At 34.9% G+C, this 13,610-nt stretch overlaps 1 long non-coding RNA gene across 1 annotated transcript; it reads right to left on the reverse strand.

The window, feature by feature from the left end:
- Positions 1-7,556: 7,556 nt before the first annotated feature.
- Positions 7,557-13,162, reverse strand: LOC145694988 (uncharacterized). The gene is made up of 3 exons (XR_014133092.1): positions 13,009-13,162; positions 9,891-10,152; positions 7,557-7,769 (listed from the first exon to the last, which is right to left on the reverse strand). It is a non-coding gene; the product is annotated as an uncharacterized LOC145694988 (long non-coding RNA).
- Between the last annotated feature and the right edge of the window lie 448 nt (positions 13,163-13,610).

Below are 13,610 nucleotides of genomic sequence, written 5' to 3' on the forward strand. Positions count from 1 at the left end.
ACATTTAATGCCTAGAAATATCAAATCAGTTGGAGCTGTTGCAAATATATTGTTATTTGTTCACAGATGATGTGCAGCTTTATAGAAAAAGAATGATCGATAATTAATAATTTTGATTAAATATAGTAAGAATATTAATTCTAAGTTTGAGTTGTTGAGTTGATTTTTAGTTTAGCTTCCCTTTCAGCAGCGAGGCTATATGAGACGTGGACCTACTGATTAACGTGGAATCCGAACCACATGAGCTCCCGCCGGGAATCGAACCCGGGTCTCCCACCCCAGGGCGCGTACGTTAACCGCTTAGCCAAAATTCTAAGTTTGAATACCGTCTCTATGAAATTGAAGAAGGAGATAAAATGAGTTTAATGATATGATGAACTATAAAATTTGTATATGTTTATAATGAATATGATAATATGTAATGAATATGTTATAAGTATAATATGTAATTTGGAAAAAGGGCTGTTGAAAAGTTTAGAATTGACTCCTATTAAAATACAATCTAATATTCGTATGTTCTTCAATGCTGCATAGTCTAGTTGACATTTAAAACGATGTTTTCCTACACAGCTTGAGTTTTAATGGGCACTTTTACGCATGGCTAATGGAAAGAGATCTTACGTTCTTCATTGTGAGAATTCCTTCATTTGCGTACCGAACCTCCAGTTTTATATAATGGAACATATACCTGTGTGTGTGACAAGGTGCATTTCAGCCTATTTAATAAATAACGGGAAAAGTTGTAAAAATAAATACAAAACTGCGACAAAGTTATGCTTCTTTGTTAATTTTGGTGACCTAGAAGTATTATCAGATTAGCCTCGCGCGTCTGCCTCGCGAACGGAATGCTGGGAATAAGTAAAACAAGGTGGCGACACCCTTGCAGGTTTACACCAATGTGAAGCAGGGGAGTACCTTTATATTTCTGTTAGCTGAAAAATTAAAACCAATCGAAATTCACTCAAACATCAATGGGGTGGCGACATTCTTCATCTTTGCTGCAATATCGCTCACCGTAATACACCTGTCTTCCCGTATCAACTCTCGCACTGTTGTTCTTCGTGACTGCAGAGACAGAGTGTCCTGGGCGTGATGAATTTTCAACACTTGTTACAACCTGTTTGAACTTATCTCCCCACTCGTACACTTCTGTTCGACTCAATCAGCTTTCACCATATTGCACTGCTATCCGACGGTGTATTTCGATCGGTTTTAACCCTTCAGCTAACAGAAATCTAAGGACTTTCCGCTGCTCCACGTTGGTGTAAACCTGCAAGGGTGCCGCTATCTTGTTTCACTGATTCCTAGATCCCGTTCTCGAGGCAGACATTGCAGGCCCATCTGGTAACACAGGGTGATTTTTTAAAAAACTCATTTGAGTCTAGAATTTTAAACTGAAGTTCGATTTTCATGCGGTTTGTGGCAAATGATCAAGGAAGGATGGGAGATTTATGGAACTGTGAATGTTTACTGGCTTAAATTTGTCCGAGGTAATATCGGTCTCGCCTCAAGAAAATCAACAATTATTCCCCAGTGTACCTTATAATTATCGGAATGAGGTGCGGTGCGGCGTGGAGGTTTGAGTTTCTTAGTTAGATGGCAGCTTCACTAATGTCAGTAAGAAACCGGAAATTGAGCCGTTGTATTGAGAATTGTGCTGTGCAGTTCCGTGCTAGTTGTGAGTATGATCAGGAGACAGTGAGAATAGTGTACTCTTTGGAGCAGATGAGTTTTGGAGAACGGAATCTGTTGTTGCTACGCAAAGAGCATTTGGAAACAAATTTGCTCCGGACAAGTACATAATATGGTCGTTAGCAGTGGCGAAGCGTGCCATGAAAAATTGGGTAGACACAACACTAGACACACACCTGTTTATATATATATAAAAGCGCGAATCCAAGGGGGGCTATAGGGGCTATATCCCCCTTGACGCTTAGGTATACACTGGATAAAACGGGCTTCAATTCTGCTTTACACTGGATAAATCTGCAAACTATGGTTTAGCCCCTCTCTTGATCATATCCTGGATCCGCCACTGTATCTATCTATCTATCTATCTATCTATCTATCTATCTATCTATCTATATATATATATATATATATATATATATATATATATATATATATATATATATATATATATATATATATGTGTGTGTGTGTGTGTGTGTAGGGTATGGGAAAATTATGCCCCTCATTTCTAGGAAATATGGCGCCGTAAAATCTAGACTTCGGAATAACATACTACATGTATAAAATCAACTAATTATGAAATTTCATACTTTATGCTCAAAGCAAAAGAATAAATAGATATATAGCAAATAATAATATAAAAGCAAAATATAAAAGTATGAATGATCAGGGATCATCAGTGACGGCCTTTACATAGGGTAACCCGGGCAACTGCCTGGAGTACCGCACTTCAGAGCACTGCCCTTGATCATAGAGGACACGGATATGGTCAAGTGCGTCATCCAATAAAATTACGAAGTTTACGAAGTCCTAATCGACTCGATCACAGTTTTATAAGTAGCCCATCTGCAGGACACCAGAAAATGCAGCATGGATAAAAATATTCCCATTACTCCATCCATCAGCGTGGGATCTGCGACTAGACAAACTGTCTAGGGCCGCTGAATTCAGAAGGACCATAGAAGAAAGAAAAAAACAACCTTTGGATCAATTTCATTAGTGGATAGCGTATCAGGAGGTTAGCGAAGGGGGGCATTCGACCATAAGTTGCCTAGGCCGCAAAATACCTAAATCCACCACTGCCTTCCATCTACGTATATATTCATTGTATTAGTGAGTCCCGTTGTCCTTCAATTTATCCTGTAATATCCTTGTAGGTAAATTAATAGAGTTGTAAAATTCAAACTGTATTTTCTGAGCAGTCTTACGCAAGCGATAGCTTCCTACAGCGTCATAGCGACGTAAAACTAAAACATTAAGGTTATTTTCCAATACTAGTTCAACTTGCTTTGGTGTGGAGGCAATTCATGTTAAAAGAATGTCGTGTACAACCATCAAAGTTCGCTGAAAATAATTATATTATAAGCTATTAAAATCCATTCAGTGACTTGCACACAAGTGAGAATAATTTCTTTAACTGACCTTTTAAAAAACATTTTCGAAACAGCTCTTCCCGCTGGTGTAGTAGCTACTGCGTGATCCATTAATGTACATAGTTCTGGGTTCGATTCCTGTTCGGAGAGCGTTTAAAATTCCAACGCATTAATGTGGTTCCAATTCTATCGTAATCTGTAACTCCACGTCTTATATAAACTTGCTGCTAAAAAAGGGACGCTAAATTTCATAGAAATTTTCGAAGCATTATACGTTAGGGACTCCATAATACAGTGTAAGTAAATACACATCCAGAGAGAGAGAACGCCGTAATCATCTCACTTTTACTTGTTACTCTCGCGAAGGCGAAATACACAATAGTGGTAGAGTTGCCAATGCAACACCTGAACTTTAAACCCTGAAAAGATGGAGAGGCCAGTGTCTTCTGGAAAGTTCTAAAGACGAGTATTTATTTGGCCCTTTAAGCACCAGACCCCGTAGGTAGGTGTTGTGGAAGATACCAGTTATGGACTCCTTAGATCCCCCAAGAAATCTCTCCGTCGTTTGTCGCAAGAAGCCAGCTATAGCTATTCAACATGTCAAAAAACTAACAATTTGTATTCTGCAATTTCGCTTCAAAAATCCAAAACCTCATTCCAATTGTAAAGTACACCGGCAATTATTTGTTGTTTTTCGTGAGGCGAGGTCGATATTACCTGGATGAATTTAAACTAGTAAACATAGTCCCATAAATTTCCCATCTTCCGTTGATCATTTGCCACAAACCGCATTCAAATCGAACTTCAGTTAGAAATTCTAGACTCAAATGAAATCCGTGAGTTTTTTATCTTTAAAAAAATCACCCTGTAGTTCCAGGACACCACCAAAAATAACAATAAAGTACAAATTTTGTTGAAGTTTTGTATTTGTTATACAACTTTTCCGGTTATTTATTGAATGGACCTTGTATATCTCTTGTTAGTAATAATGAAATACTTAATGAGAGTATATTTCATTATCAGGTTCACTTCGGTAAGTGACGTGGTACTCATACAGATCATCTTTTTTCTCCATTATCTGCAAAATTACACATGAGCTTTTATATTCATGCACATTATTTTGTTCGCTTAAAAATACATCTATCGATTGGTATGTCTCATCTTTGGACATTTTTTTTTCTATTTCGTAAGTGACAACAATATTATAGAATTTTGTTAATCTTATTGTGAACTGGGGCGGATTCAACTAAGATGAACCGACTAGATTGTTAAATCAGACGATACACATTTGCTGATATCAAAATTGCAAGTAAAAGGTATTGTTGTGTATATAATGAAATTTCATTTCAAGTAAGTTAAATCCTTATGTTAAATCCTATTACTGATGTTAGTTAATGCTGATTAATGACCAAGCATCATAAACATAAGTAAATCATTTTGATTTAAGTTTATTATTATTATTTAAACATGTTTAAGGTGTAATCAGTTATAAATCTCAATCTTTCTGGAATTAATTGTATGACATGGCATTTTTCTTTTATCTTACAAAGTCCCGCAATTATGCTAAGGGAATAATGAAATAAATTGCCATGATGAAATGAAGAAAGTGGGAGCAAACGGGAGAACCCCGAGAAAACTCACGCGCACGGTATCTGCGTACCACTTGGGAGGAGCTGGAATCGAGGCATGATCCAGAATCATGATCGAGGCATGGTCTAGAGGTGAATGCTTTACTACTGAATGATACAGCAAAAGGTTTAGTATATGATATTGCAGCCCACACGAGTGTTCGTAGCAATAGCCAAATTGAGTTTATATATTTTTTTTTTATTTTTGCGGAAGAAATTATTTATTTGAGTACTGTATAAATATTTACCAAAATACACTGTCAACCAGCGAACTTTTCCTAACTGTGACACGCATGCACTCTTTATGCACATATACTATTTGTAAATTAGGGTATTTAACACAGTTTTCTTTTGTTTCGTATCTGCCGATACAGCAATTATTTTTCAACTAAACTGCAAAATAGTTGTTTTCCGTTGATTAGAATATTGATTTCTATGCCTTTCCTTTTCAGTAGAGCAAAAATAAATAGAGAAGAGGAGAGAAACAACAGAAGGAGAGAAACATCTTTATAGATATTTCGTTAAAAAAAAAAAAAAATCACATAGATTTTGTGGCTCATGCATACATGTATCATAACAAGTGAATATATTAACATTGAATTGTATAATCGCAGCACAGAACACAGGAAACTGGTTTTTGAAATAAACTAACAACTAAACAAAATTTAAATTACAAATGTAAATATGTTCATAGGTGTTTTAAATCAAGACGGGAAATAACTTACAAGAGACCATTCCGACTTGGTGAATTCAATTGCTGAAAATGATTGCTAGCACTGGATTCAACACCAAAGAGAAAAAGAGGATGTTTAGTGGCAGACCGTATACAGGGTGGGAGATAAATGAGGACAAAGTGCGAAGATGTAAGGTAGAAACTGTCTAGAAATCCCATGTTAATTTTGAAGCAAGTAGAGGGATTGAGGTCATGTGTTGAATATGATAAATGCATGTAGAGCTCCACTGAATAAGCGTAATATGAATCGTGGTGGCAGGCACGTAGTCAAGGGGTGGGTCCTGCGGGTCCAAACTCCCCCTTCGAAACTAGAAATGAAAAAGAAAATAAGGAAGGGTGAAACAAAAATAAACTATAGAAAAAAAGAATCAGCGGTAGAAATATAAAGCTACAGCAAACGTTCGGTTACTCTTTCTTATGAGCAGCTTTGTGTGGAGAGAACGGGAGGAGGGGATTCAAGTTAAATTGGATTTTATTGTAATGGAGCATTCCGAATTACATCTGGCTCCATGCTAATCATATGAACTACAAATGAGGATCGATAAAGCGGTTCAATCACAGAGACTCTCTTACAATTTAAGAAATGCTCATAATCACCAACTAACCCATTTTATAAGATGTCTTTACTACCGAAAGAGATTTCGTTGCTATATTTGACGGCATTAAACGAAGATAAGAAAAAGAAGAAGAAAGAAGACAAGAAGAGCCGATTTCTAATAACCTCGGAAGACTATATCTTTTTTTTTCAATACTTTTTAAAATATTCTTTTACTCGAGATTTCTCCGTAGTTTGTCATTAAAATACTTAATAACATATCCTCATTTTATATTCCTAACCAACCAATATAGGTATGTTGCCAGTAAAATAATTTAGATTGATCGAGTGCCTGGTGTGTAACCACAGTATTTCATATCACGCGGGAAGGGGAGGACGAGCTCCTGTCCCCCAGGATCGGCGCCCTTGCATTACGTCACACTCGGGTGGTGCAACTTCCGAAATCGGTGGTGCAACTTCGGGATGTAAATCTACCCTTACCCGCTTACTTGTGACCAACTTAAAACAAATGGCTAGGGTAGCGCGTAAAAATAAATGCCAGCCAACTGAATTAACTAATTACTTTTCGTAACGTCCATACCGTATATTGAATTACAATGCCAGATTAACAAAGCACTTGCAGCAGCCAGCTTAAACATCTAATAACTTTTCTCAGCAATAAAAAGAAACAACTAAATAGCGATTTTAAATTATTCGTTGTTTTATTACAAGTTTTAGGATCAAGTACTTGGAACACAATGATATTTAAAAATCCCTGCTAAGAATATTATAGCATTTTTTCGGGGGTGGGAAGAGAGTAAAACATCATCTAAATTGCGGGCGGGACAAGGAAATGATGTGCGATGCATATATATGTAACCATAATTTTATACTGGATGGGCTTATTATTACTGAGAAAAAGATATGCCATACTTTGTAAAACACCTTTTCTAAGATTGAATAAGATGGAACAGAATTGTTAACATAATTGTAATCAGACGAAGAAGTTGATTATAGATAAAGTATAAAGGTCTGAATCCTGAATAGTGAGTTGGAGTGAATTGTTGAACGTAAAAGTGCTAGATAGATGAGGGCATTTGACGACAATGCTTTCTATATTTTATTCAAATAAGTAGTTAATTGGATCGACTGTAAACAGAGAAGTCAAATTGTATTTTTTTTTTTGTCTGGTGCGGGGAACGGGGAAGTTTGGTTATGTATCTTCGAAACATTCCAGTCTACTGAAGAGAAGCCTGAACGAAGAGAGTAAACAGATCGAGAAGTCGTTCTTCAGTATGATCTGTTGAATACCCTGAGGTTGTTTCACTTTTCTGTTGAAGAACAGACATCATCCCGTGCATTATAATGGGATTCTAAGTACATAGATAGGAAGTGACTAGGTCCAGTCTGTTATTGACATGATGAATGCGGCACATATATATATATATATATATATATATATATATATATATATATATATATATATATATATATATATATATATATATATATATATATATATAATATGAACAAACAATCGTGTTTCTTTTCTGACTGGATATGCAATACATAAACATATTAAATAAATATACCAATTAGGTATAACTTCAAAATATTTTATTGAAGCATCATATGTTATTATTTATATACATAACTTGTACATAAATTGTGAAAGATATAACCTTTCTACAATATATAAACTTTACTGCAATCTTGTAAAGTAATCATACTCTCAGAGTGCAGCACAAGATATAAACTTTGCATTTCCTTGTTGAATTGAATGCAAAGGAGTGGAAATTGGTTTTGAGCTAGAAAAGAAAAAGAGAATTAACTTTAGTCAATAAAATTTAAATCTAATATGAATCTATTATATGCATTAAATCTATGTCTAATATTAAAACAAACGTACAGTGACTACAGCACAAGAATACACTACAATGAGGGCTACAAAACTCGAAGGGATTATATGTGGTGATTTCTGGAAAATAAATAATTGAAGTAGATAAAGCAACTGAATCAAAAATAAGGAAGTTTCACTAACAATGGAAATTCAGTGATAAAATAAGAATATTAATTCTTAACTCTCAAGTACCTAATACATCTAATTTAATAAGTTTTTTTTTAAGTACTTTTCAATGAAATACTCTGAAATACTCTGATGTTTCTCTTGTCTTATCAATACCACCGCTCTCTTTCTCTCTCCCTCTCTCTCTCTCTCTCTCCCTCATACATATATATAGGGTGAACCTGAAACATGTGCACAAAGTCCGGGAGGTGATTCGTCCGTCAAAAGAAGATAAGCAAATCCTCTTGCATATTGTCGAATTCCGCGTCGTGCAAGAGTGACGGGGGTGCCAACTTAGAACTGGAACCCGAATCCTGAATATTGGAACGAAATAGAAAGATGTGCACGCGACGCGGAATTCGTCGACATGCAACGATTTTTTGTCCTATTTTGATGTTACGAATCACCTCCCGAAGTATGTGAACACCTTTCTGTTCCGTTGCAATTGTCACGATTCGATTTTCGATTCCAAGTTGGCACCTCTATCACTCGTATACGACACGACGCGGAATTCGACAACATACAAGAGGACTTTTTGTCCTCTTTTGATGTCATGAATCACCTTCCGAAGTATGTGCACACCTTTCAGGTTCAGCCTATATATATTTCTTTAGAGGTTTCAGAACGCTGTGAACTGGATGAAGGGTTCACAGCGTTCTGAGACCTCTAATCATTACTGTTTCCTTTTGAATCCCCTTCTCGAAAAGAATATTTCTTTAGTATTATGTGCATGTATGGGTAAGAAATTTGTTTAAAGACTGTTAAAGGAACAAGGTTATTTTTAAATATTGTTAGATCTATGCAAATTTGCAATCGTAATAGAACCCAGCGCAGCAAAAAATTACACGAGTTACTAGAAATGAATTATTGCTAACTGAAACGCAAATATTGCTCTGTGTTGAGTTGACGAAATCATATGAGGCCCTAGAAAACGTGTGTATTCGTATTTCAGCGCATTCCTCAATATTATATATATATATATATATATATATATATATATATATATATATATATATATATATATATATATATATCTTATAGAAGGAAATGTTTGAAAATTATATAAGTATCGCCTTTTATTTGTTTAAAAATCTAATTGAACAAAGCAGCTCTGACCTTGATATACTGTATTGAATATTATGCCTTAGTTTACACGAAAGATTTATATAGTTGATCTCTTTAGGAATGCTGTTTCCATGAACTTGGCGTTGTTTCGTAATTCCAAGGTGAAAAAAAAAGCACTGCAGAGATTTTCTTTTTTAACTTAATACTTTTAATTATGTAACAATATAACAAATAACATTATAAGCGGCATGAAAAGTTATCATTTAAGTGACAAGTTCAAGGTTGCTTGAAAACGAAATATTAGTTCATTTATTTAGGTACCAATTTGCACCATGTATTTATTGAATGGAGAAATTAAACTTTTAACTATTTCGTGAAGTGTTACTTATGAATTTCATTTCATATTCCCTGACCCTACAGTGAATCCTTGAAATCCTGGTATCAATTAAGATGCTGGACGAAGAATTTTTAAGATGAGTAAATGGAACAAAAAAGGTAGATTGCAAGCAATGGTGGCCCTTGAGGAAACTTCCATCGGTTAAAATGTAAATATTGTCATTACAAACTAACTATTTAATGTATAACTTTTTTGTATACTGCTTTTTGAAGTAGTGTAAAGGTTTCTTACCTTAGTTTGTAAGGGTAACAATTATTATTATTATTATTATTATTATTATTATTATTATTATTATTATTATTATTATTATTATTATTGATGCGATGTCCCTCAAGAGTCGTCATTGCTGTAAACAAGTAAAAAATACCAGTTTATTTAGTAATATTTACCAACATTACTTACCATGTTACAACACAGCTCATAGGTAACCATATCCAAGACCGTAGGGAGCATAGGGCAGTCCAGCAGCCAATGGGAGACCATAACCAAGACCTAATCCATAGCCATAGCCATAAGGAAGGCCGTAACCGTAACCATAACCGTAGCCAAGCCCAAGACCATAACCTAGGCCTAGGATGCCTCTCTTTGTCTTTGTAGATTCCTGTTGTTGTTGTTGCTGTTGGGCAAAGGCAATGGTGGCGAAAGCAATAAGAACAAGCAATACCTGCAAGAACGAGAAGAAAGAATGAAAAATAATATAGCTACAAATGTAATTACGTGAATAATTGCAGGAAAGAAAATGTGTATATATTTTCAGTATGATTACAAATAAACTTTTTCTTTATAATCACATTTGTATTTGTAATATATTCCTTCATAAATATTGTGCCTCCTAGTAGCGAGTTAATTTATGGTCCCGAGCTCGATTCCTGGTGGGAATTCTTGCCTTGGGTACGAATTCGAGTTGTGGTTAGGATCCCACTTTGATCAGGAGATTCTCCCCGATTAAGTTTTGTTACTGAAATGGAAAGCTAAACAAAACGGTAATAACAACAAAGAAATATTAATAATAATTTTTAAGAAACAGTAATATACTTCCAAAGAGATATATTTATTTTATTTTTAATAAATGGTAATAAGTTTACCGCATATTACCATCCTAGAAAAATTGTTGTTCTAATATATTCTCCAAACGACTAGTTGAAACTTACGCATACTTGTAAAAAAAAGTCGTCCTCTATTTGATTTTTATTCTATGTTCGGTAAGATAACTTTACGAACAAAAGGAATGTACATCATAGTGTTTCACAAAGTTCTACCTGAAGTCAAGTTCTTTTACCATATTCCACGTTTGATCCAGATCGGATATCGCTGAACTCGTATGATATACGATTCTGTTCTTGTGATTGATTTTTCAGAAAAAAAAAAATCTAATAAAGGATACATATAAAACGAAGGAAGCCAAAGCGAATTACAGCGATGCTTCAATACACGTGTATTTATTTTGATTATTTTGACATTGATGCATTTCATTCTCTTGAAACAAATAGTTCACTGACGCATCTTGCCATTCACACATGATCTTTAATGCTGGAACGAACGGATCATTGCAATAAAACGACTTGGGATAGCTGCTTTACAAGGCCTTATTAGGTAGGGATTATTATCTTTACCTACCATAGAAGAACAATTGTACGTTCGTTGCATCCCCTACCCCCAATTCTTTCTGTGTTAAATACAGAACGGAATTGAAGGATACGAGCCTTTACACTTAAGACAGACTGAGATCTAATTCTAGAAGTAGAAAGTAGGTTTACAGCAGTTCAAGTACAGGGTCAGTTCGCGTACTTCGTTCCGAAAACGAATCTGTCAACCCTTATTTCCAATAAATGAATGAAATGTTTGTCTTTTCCATATTTTAATTGCAAACTACATTTTAAGTTGGATAAAGAAAATTTGCAGAGGGTGTATTTATAGATCTTTTGTAAAGCAAAGCGGGTGAAAGAGCTTGAATAAATATGAATAACATGCCTTGTCTTAAAAGTAAATAAATAACTTACTTTTAAAAACAACAGTAACTCAGTTATTGCATACACAGTAGCTGTAACCTTCATTCGTAATCTTCACTTGGACCCTACAACTTAATTTTCAGTTCTATGTAGGGTCCAAGCGAAGATTAAGAATGAAGGTTACAGTCTCTGTGTATGCAATAACTAAGTTACTGTGTGTTTAACTCACGTATTTGAGGAGCATATATACATATTTGAGGCATGGGAGTCCGAGTTCGATTCCCGGAAGAAGCACATGTGGTTCGGATCCCACTTTAAGCTATAGTTCCATGTCCCATATAGCCTTGCTGCTGAAAGGGATGTTAAACTCAAATCTAATTAACTATTCTATACCTATCTGAACCGAAAGGAAAATAAAACAGCCACCCTTCCCGATCCCTTCTGGATTAGTGGCATCATCTAACTACGATACGGTAACTGGGATAGAAGCTACCTTGAGAAGAACACTCAACGACAATAATATTTTAAACAAAAGAAGCAAATTTATGTCAAATGGCTGCACGCTTCCTAACTGGTGGACACTCTTTGCTAATATAGCGAACATATTAAACCTATAGTATCGAATAAAAGTAAGTAAACTTATTAATTAGTACACTGGTTATACTGGTTTCACATCAACATATAATTTCGGGAAGAATTGACTTACCTTACTCGCTAAATTCGAATAATTACACACATCTACAGGAGTGGAGGCTCTGGAGGGAAATCCCATTAGTAAAATTTTAAATTTTATCTCTACAAGTCACGAGAGGAAGCTTCATACAGGTTCAGAAAGTTATTTATAAATACTAGTACATTAGATAAACTGTCTTCCCTTAACTTGTAGGGATAAAATTGAAATTTTTGCCGATGTGACATCACTTAAGAACCACCAGTGGTCTAGAGACATCTTCAAATATCTCCGACTTCTGCAAAGCACAAATTTAAACAAATATTTTATGTTTCAAATAATGGCATATTTACGATTTTGTTTCGGGAGGTTTGCTAACTTTATTCCTCGAAATGTGAAAATTCTGGAAGATATTTCACTTTCGGGGGTTTAAGCCTGGAAGCTTCCTTATATACGCCACTGGTTTCAAATGTTGTGTTTGTCAAGGTGTATCTCTTAAGTGTGAAAATTTCGACAATTGAAATAAAAGATAACATTATATGTTTTAAATTCAAAAATCATGTATTAAAAGTAATGTAAGTGCACCATATCACTAATTGTCCCAACACCTACAGGTTCCTGCTGTTTTTCTGTAGAAATACACACTTTTTTCTACTATTTTCTTATGACACATGAACAAGAAGGATGGTTTTAAGTATGCCAAAACACGTGACAAAAAAATCGTATTCTTATTGTAAACATTTCACTGAAGCGAGAAACTATTTGTAAAGATTTCAATTCAGTGATTTTTTCATGGTCAGTATGATCATAACAAAACAAAAATGTACTGGAGTCTTTTTTTTTTAAATATATAAATTCACTAATTCGTAGTTATCTTTTGTTTTAAAAACAAAACACTCACCAGAAACTTCATGGTGAAGCTGTTTTTGTCTTTTGACTCTTCTTTGGTGAACTCGTACGCACGTACTCAACACAATCTCTGTCTTAACATGGACACGCAAAAATGCGTCTTTTTATACTCTTAACCTCTTACCTAATCAACTTGTCTCTATTACTGGCAAACAGGTATTATTATTTCAATGATTATTTAATCTGGATCAATTTCAGTATTTCTCGCTCTCTCTCTCTCTCTCTTTTAGGTCCTCCTCCTCTCCCCCATTCTTTCAACGCTCCGAATAAAGTGTTTCATGTCCAACGTCCTATAACACTTTCACCTGAAGAATCTTGACTTACGACCTTCCACTACTTTCGGCTAGTTGGTTATATGCTATACGTTTTTCCAAACACGCAAACTTAACAAATATGTCGTCAAAACATTGTAGCAACTTAAGTGTCGTACTGTGTCCAGATTATTTACTTTTCTTTTTCTTTTCTATTCAGTTTTTTTTTTTTTTTTTTTATTAGTCCGAGGTCATGGTTGACACAATTCATTTTTGGGTCAGCAATTGTTTTAATTTCTTCCTTCTTTACACGTTAATGGCTGAAAAGATTGATTACATCTGT

The sequence above is a fragment of the Thermobia domestica genome, chromosome 9 (genome assembly GCF_964235325.1).
Source record: "Thermobia domestica chromosome 9, izTheDome1.hap1.1, whole genome shotgun sequence".
In the NCBI taxonomy this organism is placed as follows: domain Eukaryota; kingdom Metazoa; phylum Arthropoda; class Insecta; order Zygentoma; family Lepismatidae; genus Thermobia; species Thermobia domestica.